Below are 23,981 nucleotides of genomic sequence, written 5' to 3'. Positions count from 1 at the left end.
TTAGTCCCAAATGCAATTTATGACTGACTATAGATGTCAAAATAAATGCAAATATTACTTCTTTCAGTGATCAGGTCTGTATCATGATCATGTATTTTCAGAAATATCTTTGCTGTTATTTACATTATTATAGCTGTTAAATGGTATTGCCAGCAGCTGAACAGAGGATCAATGAGAGAGGGGAGGATTGGGAAAGGAGATGGCTGTGCTAAGAAGATACTTGCTGAGTTTGTAGTGCCTTTGGAAAGTTCATCCAAGTGGAAAGATCCAGTTGTCCAGTTGGATATACGGTCTGTATTTTTAGAAGAGAGATAAGGACAAGACATATGGATTGATGGAGATTAATTAAAGTTGTCAGAGAGGTTGAGCTCATTAAAAAAGAAAACGTGGAGACAGAAGAGATAAGGACTAAGGCTGGCATCCTGGGGAATCGTTACATTTAAAGAATGGGCCAAAGAGAAGAACCCAATGAAGGGAAGTGGAATAGGAGTGGGCTTAGGTGTAGGAGGAGAAACTCAATGCAAAGGACATACAGTTGTAGATGGTGTCAAATGCTGACGGAAGGTTAAAGAAGGAGGCGAACTGCATACTTTCACTGTATTTGGCATTTTGGAAGTCATCAAGGACGTTAGGAAAAGAAGAATTAGTGATGGTGGAACCAAGATTAAAGTAAATTAATGAATACTACTGGTGGTAATGGTGAGAGAGGACTTATTTTCTCTTAGAAAGCTTGAATGAAAAGGGAAAGAGGGACAAATTTGTTAAGGTGGTAGATCTTATGCCCTTAAGTTACAGCTTTAAAGAGAGAGAGAGAGAAATAGAAAGAGAGAGCAAGAATGCTAGTGCAAAGACAAAAACACAGGGCAAGAATACTGGGAAAGTTATAGCTTTCCCTCCTTCCCTGGTGTCAAGGTATTGAGTATGTTCATAGTTCAAGAAACAGCAGTAATGAGAGTGAAAATGTAGATACCAGAGGGTGAAGGGGAATAATTCATGAAGCATGAAAGTAAGAACAAAGTGCTTTTGGAGAGAAAAAAAGTTCCTGTTTCTCTTAAAATTGTAATTATGTGATATATGTTTACAGAAGAAAAATCTAGACATATATTTCAAATATTAAGAATCTTGTTCTCTGTATTTTCTCTTTATACTTGGGAGTTCTTCTTGAAATAAGAATGATTTTTTTTTATAACAATGATAAAAAACAAAACAAAAAACGTGATTGCTTGAGAGATCCATAAAATTGCCATAGAAAAGATTCATTTGAAGTCTACATTGCAGAAAAGCGACTGGGTTGGGGCTTTACCTTTCCTTTACTACATTTCTGGAGGAATAAATGCTAGTTTGTTTAAAATGTAGAGATTCATGCTATGGTTATTACTTCTGTCTCTTGTGGCGTGTGGTGGGATGGTGAAGTGGACTGTTTTGTTTATTGCATTTAATACACCCCTTTTCTTTTCACTCCCCCTTATGAGATTAAACCTACAGTTTTTTTTGATATCATTTTGGCCCCATGTCTTTTCTTTTTAAAAAAAAGGTCCACAGTGTCAGCACACCTCCCAACACTACTGCTGTGGATACAAAGAAATAACGGATGGAAAAAACAGAGAATGAGGGAGAAGGAACTTCTCCCCAAAGACTTGGACTAAAAGCTTGAGAGTTTCTCCATTTAGGACATAAGCTGAGACAGACCTTTTTAAGCTGGGAGCATTCTGAAATAAATTATTTTTTCTCTTAAAAAAAAAAGAAGTCACCACCTTACCAATTAAAAAGACAATTTGCAGATCTTTTATTTTTCTTTCATATGGAGGAAATAAACCTTCTGAAGAGAAAATGTCATCATTACAGAGAATCATTTACAGAAGGGCTTACACTTGGCATTTTTCAAAAACTATTTTTTTCTTTAAAAAAAAGACATTCACAGTTGTGTTCTTCCCCCACCAACTGTGATGCTATGGCAAAAAAAGAGCCACAGGGTGCAATTTTTTAGTTTTGGGCCAGGCTTGAGCAAACATAACATATGGTAATCAAACTCAGTTCTAAAGGTATATTGCTGAGTGAAAAAAGAAATGTAAGCACAACAAATATGTTGATGCATTTTAAACCATGTTTTAAACCATAAGCATATGGCCAGATATTTAGTAATTTTCTGATTTTAGGCTACGTCTATTTGGGAAAATAGGTACTCCAGTTACTCACTAGCTGAACAACAAAATGGCAGTGATACACAATATAATTTTCACCCTTGGCTTTGAGGTCCCTCCTTAATGCTGCCTTTTCTATCTTTAGAGTGGCTCTTGGTCTATAAGAGAATAACCTGAAGAGTGTTAAAGCTTCTTAAAATTATTTTTATATTTTCTAAGTTTCTCAAAGATGAGAATTCAACAGAAATATCCATTAAGATCACTCAATCATATGTCATTGTACAATGACATTTTCTCCAAAACACAAGTTCAGTATTAGATATATACCTTCTTACATATCTTTTCCAATATTTTATCAAATTTTATTAAAAAAATCAAACATACAGAAAAGTCAAAAGAATTTTATGGTGAGCATCTGTATACTTACTACCTAGATTTTACCACTAACATTTTATTACACTTGTTTTTGGATATCTGTTCATCAATCTGTTGATTTTAAGGCTAAGTCTAATTGGGAAAGTATAGTACATGTAGTACATATAATCACATTTTTACAGATTCTTTCCTCCAAGGTTTATTTAATTTTAAACCTCAGAAAGGAAAATCATTGGTTTAGTAAGCTTCCAAAATAAGAACACTAAAAGTTTACGATTTGTTACCCTACAGCAAATCATTACTTTCATTTGAAAAGCAAATCAGTGAGCTACATTTCTAGCATTATGTGCTAGTGACAGGAACTATCACTAGGATTAGGGAAGAGGATTTCTGATCAAAGTGCTGGGATTTTTAGAGTTCTCAGTCAAAAGCAAGTGATCAAACAACTCAATATTTTGAAACAAATCCAGGGTGTGATAGGCAGTTCCAGTTGATATTAATCATCATGTCCTCAATTTCATACCCTTTGATCACACCCTGCAAATACCTTCACTTTACTCTGGGCTGTGCGGTAAGTATTTACCTCTGGTACATCCAACAAAAGTAGGAAGACTCAGGCAGGGCTAGGATGGCTAATGATTTCTCAGAGGAGTTACATGTGCTCCTGGGAACAGTCCAGTACTAGGGTGGTTTACTGAGAATAAGTAGGCAAAAACAAAAGTTAAACTTGAAAATTTCAGTTATGTCAGATTCAGCAGTGTTCCACGTTACTTTGAGGACAATAAAGACACTCCTCTTAACCCTCCCTCCTTTCCAAAACCAAAGAAAATCACATTCAAAAAGAAAAACAAAAAACCCCAAAACGAAAAAAATCATGTCTGTCTTAACAGGAAAATTTTGAGTCCAGTTCTTTAATCTAAAAGGCTCTTGTCTCTATAAAAATCATTTTCATATTTTCTCTAGACTAGGCTCTTGAAGCTGTAAATGCAGTGGTATAGCATGCAATGACTGAGCCATAAAACTCGTTTCCTGCCTGCTAAAGACAATAATGATATATATATATTTCAATCTACTAGATTTCTCAGCATTATGTGGCATTGGTGCTATTTCCAAGGCAAGGTCAAACTAAAAGCACTCCCATTTGGCAATTTTACCTGTCATCACTCAAACAGCAGGGAGTGCTTGTTGATGTAAGACAGGTAAGGGGCCTGAGAGAACTAACATCATCATTTTGGATTCTCAAGTGGAAATAAATACTTCTATCACATAAAAAGTCTCATTCCCGCCCCCCCCCAAAAAACTAATAAAAGGGTGAATTATGTACTCCATACTTGAGAAAAATAAGAAACAATCTAAAATGAAAACCATTCACCTATGCCCTGCTCCTGATCCCTATTGACATGACCTCTTATTGTCATAGGCATTGGCCCCACCAGATGGGGGCTGGGCAGGTGTCACACCCATCTCAAACACAGGTGTGCTAATCACTGGCTTCTCCGTGGCTCTTTTCCTTTCCACTGGCAGCTGGTGCACCTGGCATCGCACACCTGCTGCTGACCCCTTTACAACAACTGGTCTGGACATGATGATTTTATGTCCTTGTGAAAGAAAACAGCAACCATTTGACTTTAATAAAAAGGAAAGAAAAGCTAGCTGCTTCTGTAAGCACTCTGTTTGCCAAGTAAATATACTCATCATAATGCCTCTATTTTCATACCATCTCTAAACTCACACATTGCTTTGATGTTTTGACAGTGCTCAAGAAAAATTTGTTTCTGACAAGAGTCAACCTGAAGTCTGTGCCTCCATCACCAGATCTGTGCAGAAAGCTGTTTACCATTAAGCTGCATTTATGTGACTCATTGATAACCAGGTTTTTTTTATTATGACTAAAATAATGTGTTTTTTTTTTTTTCTCTTTCATCTGGATCTACACATAGTCATGACATCTTAGAATAAATCTTCCCTATTCTTGACAGTGACATTGCCTGGAGGTACAGTCTATTACTTTCATCTCTGGACTCTCCTCTGTGGCCTTGATAACCTCAGGAATTCTAACCCAACACCATAGCTCTTGTTATTTATCCATCAGTCTTCTGATGACTTCTTTCATTCATCTCATTTCTGCAATGGCTTATGAATTCATTGACAACAACATTACAGATATGACATGGAAATCCCTAGATGGTGGGCAGGTCTGGGTTTCCCGTCTTTGTCATGGAGCTTACAAGCAACTACTTATTGAGGGAGCTCTTCTAAGCCACAGGATGTACAGGCGCAAGAAACATCTAGGCAATAGACAGCTCATTTATTCACTGGACATGTGATATTGGTTACAAGATTAAAATAGCAGAGTTCAGAGGATATGTAGCCAATCAAACACACTATTTTTTGACGAACATCAGTTAATACCTTGCTTCATAACGAGGGAGAAATAAAGTGGCTTATAATGAAAGGCAAAGTTTAAATAGCTTTATTTATATAAAGTTTTGTCACCAATTACCTGAGAGCAAATATCCTGTGATTCCTGGGCTCAAGTAAAAAGGAGTTTGATGGCTAGAAACTGTAGATTGGAGTCATGAGGCTTTTTTTTTTTTTTTTTTTTAAATTTGAGAAATACAAGGTAGAGTGTATGACAATGTTAGGTATTCAAGTACTTGAGTTTGTTCAGACAAAATTATATTAATTTAGGTCAAGGGTTGCTTCATGTTGATGCTAGATCACCCTTGGGGGTGGTAGATTCAGTCAATAAAGTTATGTGACAGTAATCACAAAAATAGTAATATGTAGTGGATCACTCCTGACATTTTCAGCAAACACAACATCCATTCCTGGAAAAAGTAAGCACAAATGTATGTGAATACACACGGCATTTTTGGTATTTTGCTGATTTTTACAGGAAATTCCTTGTGACTTAATTGACTGATGAGAAATAATCTTCAAAAAATGAACAGCTAAAAAACCTCCCTTGTTTGATGATGAGATAAGGGATAAGAAGGAGCTTCTCAAATATGGTAATTTTATTTTCCCTTGGCATAAGAATGGAGTATGTTAATTTTATTCTCGTACTACTTTAAACATTTCATATATGTTATACTTTACAGTAAAAGTGTATTACTAAAATTTTATTTTTAATATATTCTATAGATTCACTATATTTTTTCATAAAAGAGACTTGGGTATCATATAAATATAAGGTAATAATGGAACAGATTTTGCCATATTTTTAGTCTACCAAATATACTGTGAGCTTCTTGAGGTCAGGGCTGTGTTATTCACTCATCCTCTTAAGTATTTTTGATCATTTAGTATTTGTTCTTGTTCAGTCACCCAGTCGTGTCCAACTCTTTGTGACCCCATGGATGGCAGCACACCAGTCTTCCCTGTCCTTCACTGTCTCCCAGAGTTTGCTCAAACTCATGTCCACTGAGTTGATGATACCATCCAACCATCTCATCCTCTGTTGGCCCCTTCTTCTCCTGCCCTCAATCTTTCCCAGCATCAGGGTCTTTTCCAATGAGTCGGCTCTTTGCATTCATCTAGTATGAATGTGTCAAAATCTGGGGCTCTAGAGCCCACAAGAGAGGTGTGGTACCCTGCTTAGAAAGTTTGATACCTACTGGGAAAGGTAAGTAACTAAACAGATAATTGTAAACAAGTGAAGAACCTGTGACAGAGGAGTCTGGAGATATGAAGGAGACCATGGGACTTTGCTTTGTGTCAACGTCACAGGAGGCCTGGAGGAGATACTGGGATCTGAATGATGAGGACAAGCCATCCAGGTGGAGGACAGGGCCTGTCTGCAGGTGGGCTTGGGGAGCTGCCCTGCAAAGAGTGATAAAGAGAGAAGATCGAAGATGGGAGGTAGCAGGATCTCCTAGTATCAGGAAGGAGGATGGTACTGGGTTTTGGGAGGATGATTTCAGATGAGGCTTCAGACGAAGGTGGAGTCTTGAAAACCATGTCTTTATGTTAAGGGCTATGTGGAAACATAGAGGGCTTGAAGCAGGAGAGTAAGCACATTATAAAATCTGTGATTTAGGAAGGCTGCTCTGGCTTAAGTGTGGGAAAGAAGAATGGAGGCAAGGAGAGCAATTAGGGGCCACTAAAGTTGTCAGGGTGTGTCAGCCATGGAGCCTGTTATAATTGGTATATGGTCAGTTAAGAACTGACACACACCAACTCTATTATGACATGCTTATTAATTCATCACTTTGTGTATCATAAGATTATTTTTTCAATACTGGCTACTATAAGTGATAAAAGCATCTGTATTTTCTCTAGTCAGAAATTAAATTAGCACTGACCAGGTCTATAAAAAAATATATGTTAGGCACTCACTTATTTTGGTAACATGTAATTATTTTATGAAAAATACAATGTTTCATTTTTTTCATATTTTTGAGAGAGAGATAGCTAGAGAGAGAGAGAATATATTTTGCTGCTGCTACTGCTGCTGCTAAGTCGCTTCAGTCATGTCCGACTCTGTGCGACCCCATAGACGGCAGCCCACCAGGCTCCCCCATCCCTGGGATTCTCCAGGCAACATTTTGCATTTAATAAAGAATATTTTTGCACTCTGTAAGGTTCTAAAGCAACATCTAAACTTTTGTTTCTTGCTATTTGACAAAACAAAGGGAGTCTGTTTTTTAAAAATACAATGAGAAATTGTTCAGTACTGCAGAACATCTAAAAGGATTTATTGTGACTTTTTTGGACATCAACAACAAGAATTCTTTATGCAAACCTAAGAACTGAACTGACCAGGGAGTATAAAATATTAAAAAGGAATGTATTTACTCATTGCTTTCGTTGCATTTCACTTGTTTTTAACTTGTCCAAGGATAAAACTTTATAATGGGGGAAAGCTGGAGTCAGGTGGGGTAGAGTAAGGCAGAATCAACCACAATACTTATCTTCTTGCTCAAAGTTTCTTTGGGGATTTTTGCTACTTAATTAGATACTCCTTTGTTATTAATATTTTAAAATAATTTTGTTACATGAAAACTATTGAAGGATATTCAGCTACATATAGGCAAGCTTCAGAGCTACAGAACAGCATTCTTTCTACAAGACCACAACATCTCAGTGAGTACACGTAACTACTGATGGGCTTCTTCCATCAGTTCTCACATTTGCATTTTTCCTTTCTTTCATTTTTAGGAATCAAACTCCAAGTCTAGGTGCTTGTATTACGGAGCTCATCACAAAATTATAAAGACAATAAGAAAGACTTCTTGAACAATACAGAGCAGATAAATTTCAGTGATGGAGAGTATGAAGTTCATATCAACTTGAGAGCACTGGAAGGATTCCTTTGAAGACTCTTGGCAATCTCTGATTAATACCCCAAGTGAATACTAGTAATATACTGATAACATAACGCTAAGAGACAGAAAACTGACTGCAGCTCAATTAATTTAAATCCATCTTTGGAAGTAGATGTAGACTTTAATAAAGAGACTTTAAGAAACTCTGCACTGCACTCAAAAAAAAAAAAAACCCAAACCAAAAAAACTCTGCACTCTTGCAAAATTGTTCTGGGTAGGCGAGTGTGGGGGTTTTAAAGAGAGATGAAGTGAGGCTCCTGTAAGGAACAGCTAAATTGCCATGGACAAATGTGCCCCAAATGGAAAAAGCTTTTTAAAATTATAAAAGCAGAAGTTTCTCCTTATAGGAAACACTAAAACTTTTTTTTAAAGTGCAGAAGTATGCCTGTCACATTGTTGATACTTAGGAAACATTTAATGAAATTCTTTTGCTTTATGGCAAGAGGAAAAGATTAATAACTCCCATTACTCCTAACTCCTCTTACTATTTCTTGTTGATGTCATACCCCCAAATATTTGTATGCAGGTCAGGAAGCAACAGTTAGAACTGGACATGGAACAACAGACTGGTTCCAAATAGGCAAAGGAGTACGTCAAGGCTGTATATTGTCACCCTGCTTATTTAACTTATATGCAGAGTACATCATGAGAAACTCTGGGCTGGAAGAAGCACAAGCTGGAATCAAGATTGCCGGGAGAAATATCAATAACCTCAGATATGCAGATGACACCACCCTTATGGCAGAAAGTGAAGAGAACTAAAAAGCCTCTTGATGAAAGTGAAAGAGGAGAGTGAAAAAGTTGGCTTAAAGCTCAACATTCAGAAAACTAAAATTATGGCATCCAGTCCCATCACTTCATGGCAAAAAGATGGGTAAACAGTGGAGACAGTGGTTGACTTTATTTTGGGGGGCTCCAAAATCACTGCAGATGGTGACTTGCAGCCATGAAATTAAAGATCGCTTACTCCTTGGAAGGAAAAGTTAATGACCAACCTAGACAGCATATTAAAAAGCAGAGGCATTACTTTGCCAACAAAGGTCCGTCTGGTCAAGGCTATGGTTTTTCCAGTGGTCATGTATGGATGTGAGAGTTGGACTATAAAGAGAGCTGAGCATCGAAAAATTGATGCTTTTGAACTGTGGTGTTGGAGAAGACTCTTGAGAGTCCCGTGGACTGCAAGGAGATCCAACCAGTCCATCCTAAAGATCAGTCCTGGCTGTTAATTGGAAGGACTGAAGTTGAAGCTGAAACTCCAATACTTTGGCCACCTGATGTGAAGAGCTGACTCATTGGAAAAGACCCTGATGCTGGGAAAGATTGAGGGCAGAAGGAGAAGGGGACGACAGAGGATAAGATGGCTGGATGGCATCACTGACTCAATGGACATGGGTTTGGGTAGACTCCGGGAGTTGGTGAGGATAGGGAGGCCTGGCGTGCTGCGGTTCATGGGGTCACAAAGAGTCGGACATGACTGAGAGACTGAACTGAACTGAAGAATCAAGGTGGTAGTACCAAACTGACTTGTTAGGAACTAAACATGACAGCTTTAAAATACAGGAAATAGCATTTTACTTGGAAAAAAAAAATGACAGACAAGCTATGCTTACTGAAATTTGGGAATCTTGCATTTTCCTCCCAAATAAATGAGAGCCTCTCAAAGAGAGCAACCAGTTTTTGTTGCCAACATTCAAGGTTTTAGTGCAAGGTAGAATTGTGGAAACTTGTATCTGCCACTGTGAGCTTGATAATTTCTAAATAGTTAGATGTTCCTGATGCACTCAGTGATATTAATAAAGTATTTTTTGATATTATATAATGAAGTATTGCAACATTTGGAAGATAAAGACAACTCAGTAAAGTAACATTTTCCAAATGATGGATCCATGGCATGTTATCAAAACTATGCATGAGTTAAAGACCCACTCAAGGTGTAGGAAAAATCGTGGATTTTAGTATAAAAGGTACACACAGTTTATTGATCTCACTTAAAATACCACATTGTTACTAAACTTTAAGAACAGGCCAAGTTTTGATACTGTAGCATCAAAGACTATCCATAATTATGTAAAATGGCTATGAAAACACTTCTTCCTTTCCCAGCTGTATACTTGTGTGAAGACAAATTTATGTTTTTATATTTCAACCTCCCTCAATTGCAAAAGATCAAATGCAGAAGCAGAAATGAGAATTCAATTTTCCTCCATTAGTTCTTATATTAATGACATTTGCAAAAGTATAAAACAATGCCATGCCTCTCACCAAAATTTTTATTGTTTGAAAATAGAGTTTTAATAATGTTATTGGTGTTGAGTGTTTTATTGCTATTTTCCAATGAATTTAATAAGTATATAGCTAAAATTTTTCATAGTCTTCTTTGTTAATACAGTAAAAGTCAATAGATATAATCCATATAAACAAAAGGTCTTTACAGTCTTTAATATTTTTTAAAAGTAAAGATGGACATTGAGATGAAAGTCTGGAAATCACTTTTATACTATTAATAGAAAGAATGTAAACTTGTTGTGCGGTGGTAGAACAACCTGCCCTTGAAAAATTAGGTATTTTCCCCTTCTCTTTAATGATAAACAAAGTCAATTTATCACTTTTAGATTCTGGTAGAAAATTCCATAATAGACCATGTCAAAAATAACCCAAAAAGTCTTATGATAAATTGCACTGTATGTTGCTTACTATATATCTGAACTATATCTAATGATTATTGCTTTAGAGTTTACAAATACTTCTACATGGGTTATATCATACTTTATCCAGGTAATTTCATGAAGGTAGGTATTATTCTCCTTATTTATATTAATAGCTGAGGAAATAAATTCTAAGAGAAAAAGTTTTTGTCTGTCTACAAAGTGTTAGAACACAGAAACAGATTCAGGTCTACTGACCTTATGTTTTTTGCTTTTTTTCATCTTTGGCTGAAAAAGAGTCTTTTTGGTTATCATCGGCATAGGCTAGGCATTTCAGCTTTGTATAGTAGAAATAAGGGCTGGATATTGCCATATCTTTTGAATTTGATCAAGGATCCTGACATTTTACCAGCCCATTTCCTCTGCCTATATATAAGGATTGTGGGAAATAACAAATGCTGAATTATGTGGAATAGTGCTTAGTATACATTAGGTCTTGTTTATTATTATTTTTCTACTTAGCATAACAGTGTAACCCTGCACAAGGCCAGAGTAGCTTGTGTTTTACCCAGCTCTTAGGTCAAATATGAAATGGCTTAGTCAATATGACAGAAATAGATGAACATATGAAAAAGCTTCAGAATAAATGCAGGCCTGAACAGCAACAACAGAAACACAGTCTTTTCCAGGCTGGAAGCCAGAGGTCATTCTATATATACTGGTGACCTACACCTTAACTCTGTGTTCAGATTTAGAGGTGACTAGATGGGTCAATACATCACGCTTCTGCTTGCCAGGCCTGGTCCAAACCAGCTTTGAGTGACTGCTGGACATCACCACTTTGAGCGCTTCTCCCCTGACCCCACCTCAGGCTGCTGGAGCCACAGAAAAAGTTTGAGAGTCCAGGTAAGGCTTCCTAACCCTTTAAACCCTATATTCTTTTTGTTTTCCTTGTTTTGGGTCTCTTGGCTTCACACCTGGAACCTCTCTCCAAGATAAGAGTGCTTTCAGGATGAGTCAGCCTTCCCAGAGGTTCCTACGGAGCCTTTCAACTACATGATGGTCAGAGGTAGTGCTGGTTAGATTTGTCTGGATGTGGAAGTAGATGAGCCAAATCCTGGCAGTTAAGGGAGGTAAGAGTTTCTGGAGGAAGTAGTTCATTAGTGGAGGATTGTTAATGGTATTAATTCAGCTGCCTTTGCACATTGATCCCAACATGGACATACACATATTTATACCTGGTAAGATAATAATGATAATAACAGCTATCACTCATAGGAACAATCTCATATATACATTCTTTCCTGTATAGATAAATAAACAATAATGAGAATGACCGGCTAACATTTTTAATTTGTTATAGTAAATTTACCTTGGGGAGGATGGTTCGCTATGCACAAGAATGAAGACTTTACATATGTTATCTCATTTAATTCTCTCAGTATTATACCATGAGTTTGTATTTTTCTTAGTTTTCAAATGAGGAAATGGAATGTCCTAAAATTTTATGATTTTTCTTCATGGTCATGTCCAAGGTCACACAACCACTAAGTAAGCAGCAGAGCAGAATTAGAACCTAAGATTTTTCTGGCCAATCCAAAAGGTTGGATTCTTTTCAGCTCAGCCCCTTGCCTCCAGCATATTTCCGTTTGATTGAAAGTTGGGATGACATAATGCAAAGATGCATGTGAGGTTAAGTAGAAAAGGAAAAAAAAAATCAAGAAGAGTCAACAGCCCTTTAGTGCTTCTTCAGAAAAACATCCAGCTTAAAGCTATATAGTAGAGAGGTAAAAGGTCAGCCTCTGAGGTCAGACTGCTTGGTTTAAAGCCAGCTGTACTGCAGACAAACATGGCTTTGAGCAAGTTATTTAATTCCTCTATGCCTAAATTTTCTCATCGGAGAATAATAGAACCTATCTCTTTGAGTTGTTGTGGGAAAAAATTTAACAATTCATGTAAAGTGCTTACAACAGTGCTTGATGCATATAATACTCAAATATATAAGTGCTATTATTAGCTGATATCTTTCCTTCTTTCCCTCCCTTCCTTCTTTCTTCTCTTCCTTTTCCTCCTCTCTCCCTCCTCTTCTTCCCTTCCTTTTTCTCCCTTTCTTCCTTTTTTGAGTTAACGGTGTGTAGCCACTAAGTAGTCTTTCTAGCAAGATGCCAAAACTCACCAAAGGTGGTTCAGAACCTCAATCTTGAAGTTAAAAAATTTTTTTGGGACTGGGATTTAAAAATAGAACCGGGTGAGAAACAATTCTTGCTGTGTCAACTTTTAGAAGGCTGTACTGAGAAAACCCAGCAGAGCTTTATTTTAAGAAGACCCTGAATGGCTTGCAGTTCATGGATACATCAGAACATTCCCTTGACGGTTCACTTTCCTGTGAAACTAAAACCAAGCAACAGTAAGAGTTCTGGGCTGACCAAACCTCCTCTTTGCAAAAAGCCAGAGAACTCAGGTGCTGCTGTCAAGTAACTGGAGCAGAACCCCAGCAGTGAGCCTTCACTGCTGATCCTTTTGAAGTTCACCTCTTTGTTAAATCTACTTTTAACAAAAACTGGATTTTTTTACAGTATGTTTCAGGGATGATGCAAAGTATTAAGGATACAGGGGAAAAAATATGACTACAGATGGTGGATTTGGAAAGTAGGTAGAGAAGGACTTTGGTGTGTTTCAACATCTGAGTCCTAGCCTTCTTTTTATCACTTTTTTGTGAGATGGTTGGCTATCTCAACTCTTTTGAGCTCAGCTTTTCCATTTTCAAAATAAGGGTTTATACTAGATGATGTTTAATGTTGTTGATTCTATGATTTATTTGAAACTATTAGGAAGATAGTTAATTAGTAATTTTATAGTGGTTAGGAAAGAGGACCATTGTTAATTAAGGAAAGAAGCTGAGCCCAACAGAATGTAACATTAATTCAAATGCTGAGGAGGAATTAGGGTCTTCCACAAGCTGCTATGTACACTTCATTCGTATCTGTCAAACTCAATATTTCTTAATATAAGAAAAGGCTACAACAAACTTAAGTCTCCATTCTGATGTGGCAAGTAGAAGTTGTTGAAATTGGATGGAAAAATATGTTTCTCAAGAAGGAATATGCTGGTGTTCAATGTATGCATAACCACCTGTTCAGGAAAACTAATCAGGCAACAAGGGATACAATTCATTGAAAGGAGTGAAAACTGGCAACACTAATGAGGCTAGGAGCCAAATCACAGGTAATAAACTTGAAAATAGACATCAGTAAACTGAATAGAACTGCTAGGGTTTGGAAAGTTAGTGTTTATATAGAAATAAATTTGGATGTATATTCTTTGTGTTAGTTTGGAAGATTTTTCAATGAAAAAGCAATAAATGCCATTTCAACATAAAACTAAACAACAAGTTTACATATTACACCCCAAAGAACAGAGGTTGGAATAGGAATGCTTTTTTTGTCACTGATTTGGGAATTGACTGAATTCACTAGCATTTTTTTGTTCAGGCATTCGAGGAAACCCGTGGTAGGGTAAGACTGAGGGCATGGAATCAGTCAGTCAGTTCAGTCCCTCAGTCATGTCTGATTCTTTGGGACCCAATGGACTGCAGCATGCCAGGCTTGCCTGTCCATCACCAACTCCTGGAGCTTGCTCAAACTCATGTCCACCGAGTCGGTGATGCCATCAAACCATCTCATCCTCTGTCACCCCCTTCTCCTCCCGCCTTCAATCTTTCCCAGCATCAGGGTCTTTCTCAATGAGTCAGGTCTTCGAATCAAGTGGTCAAAGTATTGGAGCTTCAGCTTCAGCATCAGTCCTTCCAATAGATATTCAGGACAGATCTCCTTTAGGATGGACTGGTTTGATCTCCTTGCAGTCCAAGGGGCTCTCAAGAGTCTTCTCCAACACTATAGTTCAAAAGCATCGATTCTTTGGTGCTCAGCTTTTTTTATAGTCCAACTCTCATGTCCATACATGACTACTGGAAAAACCATTGTTTTGATTAGACAGAATTTGTTGGAATAGTAATGTCTCTGCTTTTTAGTATGCTGTCTATGTTGGTTATAGCTTTTCTTCCAAGGAGTAAGCGTCTTTCAATTTCATGGCTGCAGTCACCATCTGCAGTGATTTTGGAGCCCCCCAAAATAAAGTCTCTCACTATTTCCATTGTTTTCCCATCTATTTGCCATGAAGTGATGGAACCAGATGCCATGATCTTAGTTTTCTGAATGCTGAGTTTTAAGCCAACTTTTTCACTCTCCTCTTCCTCTTTCATCAAGAGGCTCTTTAGTTCTTCTTTGCTTTCTGCCATAAGGGTGGTGTCATCTGCATATCTGAGGTTATTGATATTTCTCCTGGCAATCTTGATTCCAGCTTGTGCTTCATCCAACTTGGCATTTAGCATGATGTACTCTGCATATAAGTTAAATAAGCAGGGGTGACAATATACAGCCCTGATGTACTTCTTTCTCAGTTTGGAACCAGTCTGTTGTTTCATGTCCAGTTCTAACTGTTGCTTCTTGACCTGCATACACGTTTCTCAGGAGGCAGGTAAGGTGGTCTGGTATTCCCATCTCTTGAAGAATTTTCCACAGTTTGTTGTGATCCACACAGTCAAAGGCTTTGGTGTAGTCAATAAAGCAGAAGTAGATGTTTTTCTGGAATTCTCTTGCTTTTTCAATGATCCAACGGATGTTGACAATTTGATATCTGGTTCCTCTGCCTTTTGTAAATCTAGCTTAAACATCTGGGAGTTTATGGTTCACATACTGTTGAAGCCTGGCTTGGAGAATTTTGAGCATTACTTTGCTACTGTGTGAGATGAGTGCAATTGTGCTGCAGTTTGAACGTTCTTTGGCACTGCTATTCCTTGGGATTGGAATGAAAACTGACCTTTTCCAGTTCTGTGGCCACTGCTAGTTTTCCAAATTGGCTGGCATACTGAGTGCAGCACTTTCACAGCATCATCTTTTAGGATTTGAAATAACTCAACTGGAATTCCATCACCTCCACTAGCTTTGTTCGTAGTGATGCTTCCTAAGGCCCACTTGACTTTGCATTCCAGGATGTCTGGCTCTAGGTGAGTGATCACACCATTGTGGTTATCTGGGTCATGAAGATCCTTTTTGTATAGCTCTTCTGTGTATGGTTGCCACCTCTTCTTAATATTTTCTGCTTCTGTTACGTCCATACCATTTCTGTCCTTTATTGAGCCCATCTTTGCATGAAATGTTCCCTTGGTATCTCTCATTTTCTTTAGGAGCTCTCTAGTCTTTCCTATTTTTTTTGTTTTCCTCTGTTTCTTTGCATTGATCACTGAGAAAGGCTTTCTTATCTCTCCTGGTTATTCTTTGGAACTCTGCATTCAAATGGGTATATCTTTCCTTTTCACCTTTGCCTTTTGCTTCCCTTCTTTTCACAGCTATTTGTAAGGCCTCCTCAGACAACCATTTTGCCTTTTTGCATTTCTTTTTTTGGGGATGGTTTGATCACTGACTCCTGTACAATGTCATGAACCTCTGCCCATAGTTCTTCAGGCACTCTATCAGAGCCAATCCCTTGAATCTATTTTCACTTCCACTGTATAATCGTAAGGGATCTGATTTAGGTCATACCTGAATGGCCTATTGTTTTCCCTACTCTCTTTAAAATTAAGTCTGAATTTGGCAATAAGAAGTTCATGATCTAAGCCACAGTCAGCTCCTGGTCTTGTTTTTGCTGACTGTATAGAGCTTCTCCATGTTTTGCTGCAAAGAATATAATCAATATGATTTTGATATTGACCATCTGGTGATGTTCATGTATAGACTCTTTCCTTGTGTTGTTTGAAGAGGGTGTTTGCTATGACCAGTGCGTTCTCTTGGAAAAACTCTAATAGCCTTTGCCCTGCTTCACTCTGTATTCCAAGGCCAAATTTGCCTGTTGCTTCAGGCATTTCTTGACTTCCTACTTTTGCATTCCAGTCCCCTTAAGGTAAAGGACATCTTTTTTGGGTGTTAGCTCTTGAAGGTCTTTAGGTATTCATAGAATCGTTCAACTTTAGCTTCTTCAGCACTACTGGTTGGGGCACAGACTTGGATTACTGTGATACTGAATGATTTGCCTTGGAAACGAACAGAGATCATTCTGTCGTTTTTGAGATTGCATCCAAGTACTGCAGTTTGGATTCTTTTGTTGACTATGATGGCTACTCCATTTCTTCTAAGGGACTCCTGCCCACACTAGTAGATATAATGGTCATCTGAGTTAAATTCACCCATTCCAGTCCATTTTAGTTGACTGATTCCTAAGATGTCAATGTCCACTCTTGTCATCTCCTGTCTGACCACTTCCAATTTACCTTGATTCACGAACTTAACATTCCAGGTTCCTATGCAATATTGCTCTTTACAGCATCGGACTTTACTTCCATCACCAGTCACATCCACAACTCAGTGTTGTTTTCCCTTTGGCTCCATCTCTTCATTCTTTCTGGAATTATTTCTCCACTCTTTTCTAGTAGCATATTCGGCACCTACCAACCTGGGGAGTTCATCTTTCAGTGTCATATCTTTTTGCCTTATCATACTGTTCATGGGGTTCTCAAGGCAAGAATACTCAAGCGGTTTGCCATTCCCTTCTCTTGCGGACCATGTTTTGTCAGAACTCTCCACCATGACCCGTCTGTCTTGGGTGGCCCTACACAGCATGGCTCACAGTTTCATTGAGTTAGACAAGGCTGTGGTCCATGTGATCAGTTTGATTAGTCTTCTGTGATTGTGGTTTTCATTCTGTCTGCCCTCTGATGGATAAGGATAAGAGGCTCTTGGAGGGCACAAACAAAACCTTGTGTGCACCAGGACCCGGGAGAAAGGAGCAGTGACTCCACAAGAGACTGACTCAGACTTGCCTGTGAGTGTCCAGGAGTCTCTGGTGGAGGTGTGGGTTGTGGTGCCCTGTTGGAGGGTCAGGGGCACTGATTGTGGCAGTGCCTGCATGGGACCTTATGAAGGAGGTCTCCATTGTCTCATTACCGCCACCATAGTTTGGCATCAGGTCAAACAACAGGGAGGGAACACAGCTCTGCACATCAAAGGAAAATTGGATTAAAGATTTACTGAGCATGGCCTCGCCCATCAGAACAAGACCCGGTTTCCCCCACAGTCAGTCTCTCCCATCAAGAAGCTTCCATAAGCCTCTTATCCTTATGCATCAGAGGCCATGGAATAGAACTAAGTTGCCTGGCTCTATCCAAGACAGGCAGCCAGGGACCATGGCTATACTTGCCTTATTTGCCCAACCAGGACCAACTGCAGTTTCTGATCAGAGCAATCACTCCATGTACATTAAAAGTTAACTAATAGATAGGAATTGGCATTTCTCTCATCCCAGCTTAAATCAGGCTGCTGTACCCATGAAGCCAACTGAATTAATCTAAATCAGCTCACCCTTCCAGTTCTCTGTTATTATTTCCACCATTTTGCTAAAAGTTATTTAAACTTTAAAAAAAAGCATTCAAATTTGTTAAATTGAGTAGAACAGTTGAACTAATTCATATGCTAACATTAATATTAAAGATGAAACAAAAGAATCACACAAAAAGGTTAAGTTATTTGCTCAAAATCAAAACAAATAAAAAGTAGAGAAGAACATATCCCATACATAACATTTTCCTTTGGCTTCCTAAATGTGACTAAGAGATGCATGTCCCTTCTTCTCTTCACCTGTAATTCTTTCCAACTATTTATCAAGTTCCTAATCATAGCACAACACTCAGGAGACACAGAAATGAATTAGGCCAGTACCCTGTCCTCCAGAATCTCAGTAGATAAAACGATTTCCCCAAATTTCCCATTGTATTGTATCAAGAGATTTTTTTAATAGTCATTACAGAATTGTTTGTGGTGGTCACGATCTTGAAAATACAATGAAATCAATTTAAAGTTATAATTAATCACATATGTTGTGCTTAGAATTATAGCAATGTGTAAAGTTTAAATAAACTTCAAGTTTCTGTAATATTCAGACCTGTATACCTCATATAATATAAAATATTACAAATATTTTACATATGAATAGCACATTAGTGTTTACAAATTTCTTTTACTCATCTGTTTAATACTTATTGAACACACAGTTACTTTGTTCTCATGATAACCCTATGAGGTAATAACAGTAACACACTGAACATTTATGATGGGCCAGGCATAGTCTAGGGCTTCCCAGGTTGCTCAGTAGGAAAGAATCAGCCTGCAATGCAGGAGATTGGGGTTCAATGCAATCAGGAAGATCCCCTGGAGAAGGAAATGGCAATGCGCTCCAGTATTTCTGCCTGGGAAATCCTATGGACAGAGGAGCCTGGTAGGCTACAGTTCATGGGGTCACAAAAGAGGCAGACACGATTTAGCAACTAAAGAACACAGGCATATTCTAAGCATTTTACACATACTTCGCCTACAGAAGTTCTATGGTTCTCACTACAACCATATGAGAAGTTTGTCACTTTCATACACAGATGAGGAAACTGAGGAAAAGAGAGGTTAAGTGGCTTTCTCAAGGAAGACAGGGTTTGTTCTGTACAAATGTCCAGGATACACTCTTAGAGATTTTGATACAGTTGGTCTGGAATGGCTCTGGGCATCAGTATTATTTTTAAAAGGTAATCACTTAGAAACACTCCTCAAGTGCAGAAACAAACCTCAATGTGCAGTTAAAGGTTGAAAATGACATGAGTGAGTCAGTGTCCCCATGTAAACAGGGTTTACAATCAGAACAATTGCATTTCTGACTAATGTAAGAAATGATTAGATTTAGGGCAATCTAGATCGGTCTATAGACCCCATGAAATCCAAGAGTCTATTGTATTAAAGAATTGGCTGAATTACAGAAGGCAGATTCATTAATGTCTGCAGCAGGGAAGTGAAACACTGGGAAAAAGGAGAACGTGGCCCCTGGTAGCACGAGTCCTTAGACTCAGCTGCTCCCTGTGTAACCGCGATCCAATAAAGTGCAAACGGATGCACTGAAATCCTTTTTGATACAAACTTCTAATTCTGGGGCAGAGCAGTTGGAGGGTTCCCTGTAGGGTATGGTTAAGTGTAACGAACACTGCAGGCCTGGGTAGGGTAAAGCCAATCATGTGAGAAGATCAGAATGTTGGAGCAAATTCGCAAGGCCAAGATAACTGCATTCACTGCAGACACATGCTGCTGTGTAATAGCTGGGTCCTCAAAGCAGCTGGCAGTTTCTTATCATCCCTGCCACAAAGGCTGACCCCTATGCCTGGGGCCCAACCAGAGCTGTTTTCTAAGAGGTTTAAGGCCTCAAAATCCTTTCTTTCCCTTCACTCATCTCTAGGTCTGTGTCTTGTGGTTCTTTCTTCTTGCCTATTTTTTAGGAGAAAACATTTCCTGATAGGATGAAGCTCTTCACTCTGGTTCAGATCTCATTTCCCTCACATAAATTTTGCTACATTGTTTCACCAATTATTCTTTCTCCTGTACCTTCCATCTCTTACTCTCCTTCAGTTCTTTCTGTGTGTAAACGGGCACAGCTCTTCTGCTGCCTAAATCATTTCTAAGTTCATGCTGTGTGTGTGTGTGTGTGTGTGTAAATTGCTCAGTCATGCTGACTCTTTGTGACCCCACGGACTGTAACCTGCCAGGGTCCTCTGTCCATGGAATTCTCCAGGCAAGAATACTGGAGTGAGTGGCAATAACATTCTCCAGGGGATCTTCTCAATCCAGGGATTAAACCGAGGTCTCCTGCATTGCAGGTGGATTCTTTACCGTCTGAGTCACCAAGGAAGCCCAAGATCATGCCATCCTCCCTCTTTCTCTCTCTTTCCCTTCTCTCTAAAATACATGGTATTTCTGTTTTTTTTTTTTAAATTCAAAACATGTAACAAAATATATTTTCTTTAGTCATTTGCTTGATAGAACAAATCAAATCTAGACTATTCTGTCTGCTAGATATTCAATTACCACTGTGCTTACTTATGAAAGTAGTATATTAGACATTTGTTTTTGTTCTTAAAAAATAGAAGGAGATATGAATGATGTCACCTGAGTCCTATTTGTGTGCAAGGATTTGTGAGGAATATGAGTGAATCCCATACAGACAGTGCCCTCAGAGAACAATTAGTCTAGTGATTAAAATGAAGACAGAGTAGACTTATACACAGCAGATATGTTCTGAAGTGACACTTGATGTAATCTATTCTGCCCAGCCTTATGTAAGTGTCCTGATTGTTAGACTGTTAAACTTTTATTCAAGCCATGTATAAATGGGAAAATGTAGAAACAAACTTATTTAATTTTCACAGCTGAAAGGAATCTAAAGAACATTTAGTCTAGCCTCTGTTCCCCCAACATTATAGATGGGAAAAAATGAGGGTCAAGAAAGGTTGTTGTGCAGTTGCTCAGCCATGTCTGACTCTTTGCGACCCCATGGACTGAAGCACACCAGGCTTCCCTATCCCTCACCATCTCCCAGAGCTTGCTTAAACTCATGTCCATCAAGTCTGTGATGCCATTCAACCATCTTGTCCTCTGTCGCCCCCTTCTCCTCCTGCTTTCAATCTTTCCCAGCATCAGGGTCTTTTCTAATGAGTTGGCTGTTTGCATCAGGTGGCCAAAGTACTGGAGCTTCAGCTGAGCATCAGTCCTTCCAATGAATATTCAAGACTGATTTCCTTTAAGATTGACTGGTTTGAGCTCCTTGAAGTCCAAGGGACCCTCAAGAGCCTTCTCTGACACCACACTTCAAAAGTATCAATTCTTTGGCCTTTGTTATGGTCCAATTCTCACACCCATACATGTGACTACTGGAAAAATCATAGCTTTGACTAGATGGGCCTTTGTTGGCAAAATAATGTCTCTGCTTTCTAATATGCTGTCTAGGTTTGTCATAGCTTTTCTTCTAAGGAGCAAGCATCTTTTAATTTCATGGCTGCAGTCACCATCTGCAGTGATTTAGGAGCCCAAGAAAATAAAGTCATTGTTTCTATTGTTTCCCCATCTCTTTGCCATGAAGTGATGGGACAGGATGCCATGATCTTTGTTTTTTGAATGCTGAATTTTAGGCCAGCTTTTTCACTCTCCTCTTTCACTTTCATCAAGAAGCTTTTTAGTTCCTCTGTGCTTTCTGCCATAAGGGTGGTGTCATATGCATATCTGAGGTTACTGATATTTTTCCCTGCAGTCTTGATCTTGGCTTGTGCTTCAATTCAGCCCCACTTTTCACATGATGCACTCTGCATATAAGTTAAATAAGCAGGGTGACAGTATTCAGCCTTGACATACTCCTTTCCCAATTTTGAACTAGTCCATTGTTCCATGTCCAGTTCTAACAGTTACTTCTTGACCTGCATACAGATTTCTCAGGAGGTTGGTAAGGTAGTCTGGCATTCCTATCTCTTTAAGAATTTTCCACACTTTGTTGTGATCCACACAGTCAAAGGGTTTAGCGTAGTCAATGAAGCAGAAGTAGATGTTTTTCTGGACTAAAAATAAACCACTGTGTGTTTATCAAATAGTGATTTTATACCAGATCTGGAGTTGGTAAACCAGGAGATGCAATGGAAGCTTAACAAATGGTCATTTAGTCTCTATAGTCTTGCATTTTCCATATGTCATACTGTTGGAATCATACAACATGTAGCCTTTAAAGACTGGCTTTTTTCACTCAGTAATATGCATCTAAAGTTCCTCCATGTCTTTTTACAGTTTGATGGCTCATTCCTTTTTCACACTTAATAACATTCCGCTGTCTGGATGTACCACCATTTATCCATTTACTTATCGAAGGACATCTTGGTTGCTTTCAGGTTTTAGGGATTATGAAGAAAGCTGCTCTAAAATCCATGTGAAGGTTTTTTGTGTGAATATAAACTTTCAACTCCTTTGGGTGAATAATACCAAGGAGTATGGTTTCTGGATCATGTGGTAGGAACACGTTTAGTTTTGTAAGAAATCCCCAAACTATCTTTCAAAGTGGCTGTATGGTTTTGCATTCTCAACAGCACTATATGAGAGCTCCTCACTGTTCCACGTTCTCACCAGCATTTGGTGTTTTCAGAGTTTCAGACTTTGACCATTCTAATAGGTGTGTAGTGGTATCTTATTATTTTATTTGCATTTCCCTGGTGACATACAATGTAGAACATCTTTTCATATGCTTATTTTCCATTTGTATATCTCTTTGGTGAGGTGTCTCTTATGGTTTTTGGCCCATTACTAAAAAAGTTCAAATTGTCTTATTATTGAGTTTTAAGAATTCTTTGCATATTCTGGATGATAGTCTTATCAGATGTATCTTTTGTATTTTTTTTCCCAGTCCTCTGGGATTTGCTAATTCTCTTGACATTGTCTTTTGCAGAGCAGTTTTTAATTTTAATGAAATCCTGCTGATCAATTTTTTCTTATTTTACCTGTTTTTTTCCCTCACTGGGTTTTTGATAGACATAAAAATGACAAGGGGATCAAAATATGTATATAATTTTACAACTTGTTTTCCTGATTTAATATATTATGAGCTTCTTTCTTATAAATATGTATACTCTCACAACATCATTTTCAATGGCTACGCAGTGTTACATAGTTCATCACTAGTAATGGACATTTTAAGTTTTTACTTAATTTTGTTGTTGTCATTGCTTATAAATAAGGCTTCAAACCATGTCCTTGTAGCCAAAACTATGCACATACCCTTTGGAAGGGGGTTGATAAATACATGTTAGCTACATTTATTTTTCATTGTGTTCTCAGGCAGTGATCTGTGGATTTGATTTAAAAACACTGTTTTAATAATTTTAAGTTAAATATTTTAAACATATATGGAACTTGACATAAATGCTTTTATGGGATAATATGTGTTGCTTATTTAGTCTAGTCTTTATTTTGTCTATTTTTTTTTCTTACCTACTCCTCCTACCTACCAATATATTCATACTACCAGATATAGACACACATCCAATTCATGCATAATTAACAATTCAATATATATGTTCTCTATTTTAGCCATAGTCAAATACACATATTTGTAAAGAGATACATTTAATCATATACATATATAGATTAGCTGGGACTATCACTGTCTTACATTTTACAAATAATATCATATGACACTTCTCTGTATCTTGTTTTTCTCTCTCATAATTATGCCTCATGAACAATCACCGAAATTAATCTTCATAGCTCTAGTTCATTCTTTTTAAGGTTTGCATGTTGTTCTAGGTATGGATGTACTATGATTTTTCAACTATTTTTTAAAATTGGCATTCACTTGGTGATTTCCTTTTTCCCCCTCTGTGCTGAATAATGCTGCAAGTAGCATCTTTGAGCATATTTCCTTAGGTTCTGGTTGTTATAGTTCTATGGGATAGATTTCTAGCAATAGGATTACAGAATAAAAAAGAATACATACTTTTAATTTTAAAATTGTTTAAAAAATTTGCAACTTATAATTATATAATCACACATTTCCTCTATCCTTGGCAGCAACAGGTATTGACTGCTTTAAATTTT

At 37.9% G+C, this 23,981-nt stretch overlaps 1 protein-coding gene and 1 long non-coding RNA gene across 5 annotated transcripts in view; one reads left to right on the top strand and one right to left on the bottom strand.

The window, feature by feature from the left end:
- The window catches only part of PEX5L (peroxisomal biogenesis factor 5 like), a 266,793-nt gene that overhangs the window by 201,680 nt on the left and 41,132 nt on the right, over positions 1–23,981 (bottom strand). The gene's annotated exons all lie outside the window — the stretch shown is intronic.
- LOC122444899 overlaps positions 1–23,981 on the top strand; it is a 47,982-nt gene that overhangs the window by 6,608 nt on the left and 17,393 nt on the right. For both annotated transcript variants that reach the window (XR_006270381.1, XR_006270382.1), the window contains exon 2: positions 11,289–11,397. This is a non-coding gene — a long non-coding RNA (uncharacterized LOC122444899). The remainder of the gene's footprint in view (positions 1–11,288; positions 11,398–23,981) is intronic.

Source organism: Cervus canadensis, chromosome 7 (genome assembly GCF_019320065.1).
Source record: "Cervus canadensis isolate Bull #8, Minnesota chromosome 7, ASM1932006v1, whole genome shotgun sequence".
NCBI classification, from domain to species: Eukaryota; Metazoa; Chordata; class Mammalia; order Artiodactyla; family Cervidae; genus Cervus; species Cervus canadensis.
Note: the sequence above shows the minus strand (reverse complement) of the source record. Positions and strands in the feature narration are given on the sequence as shown.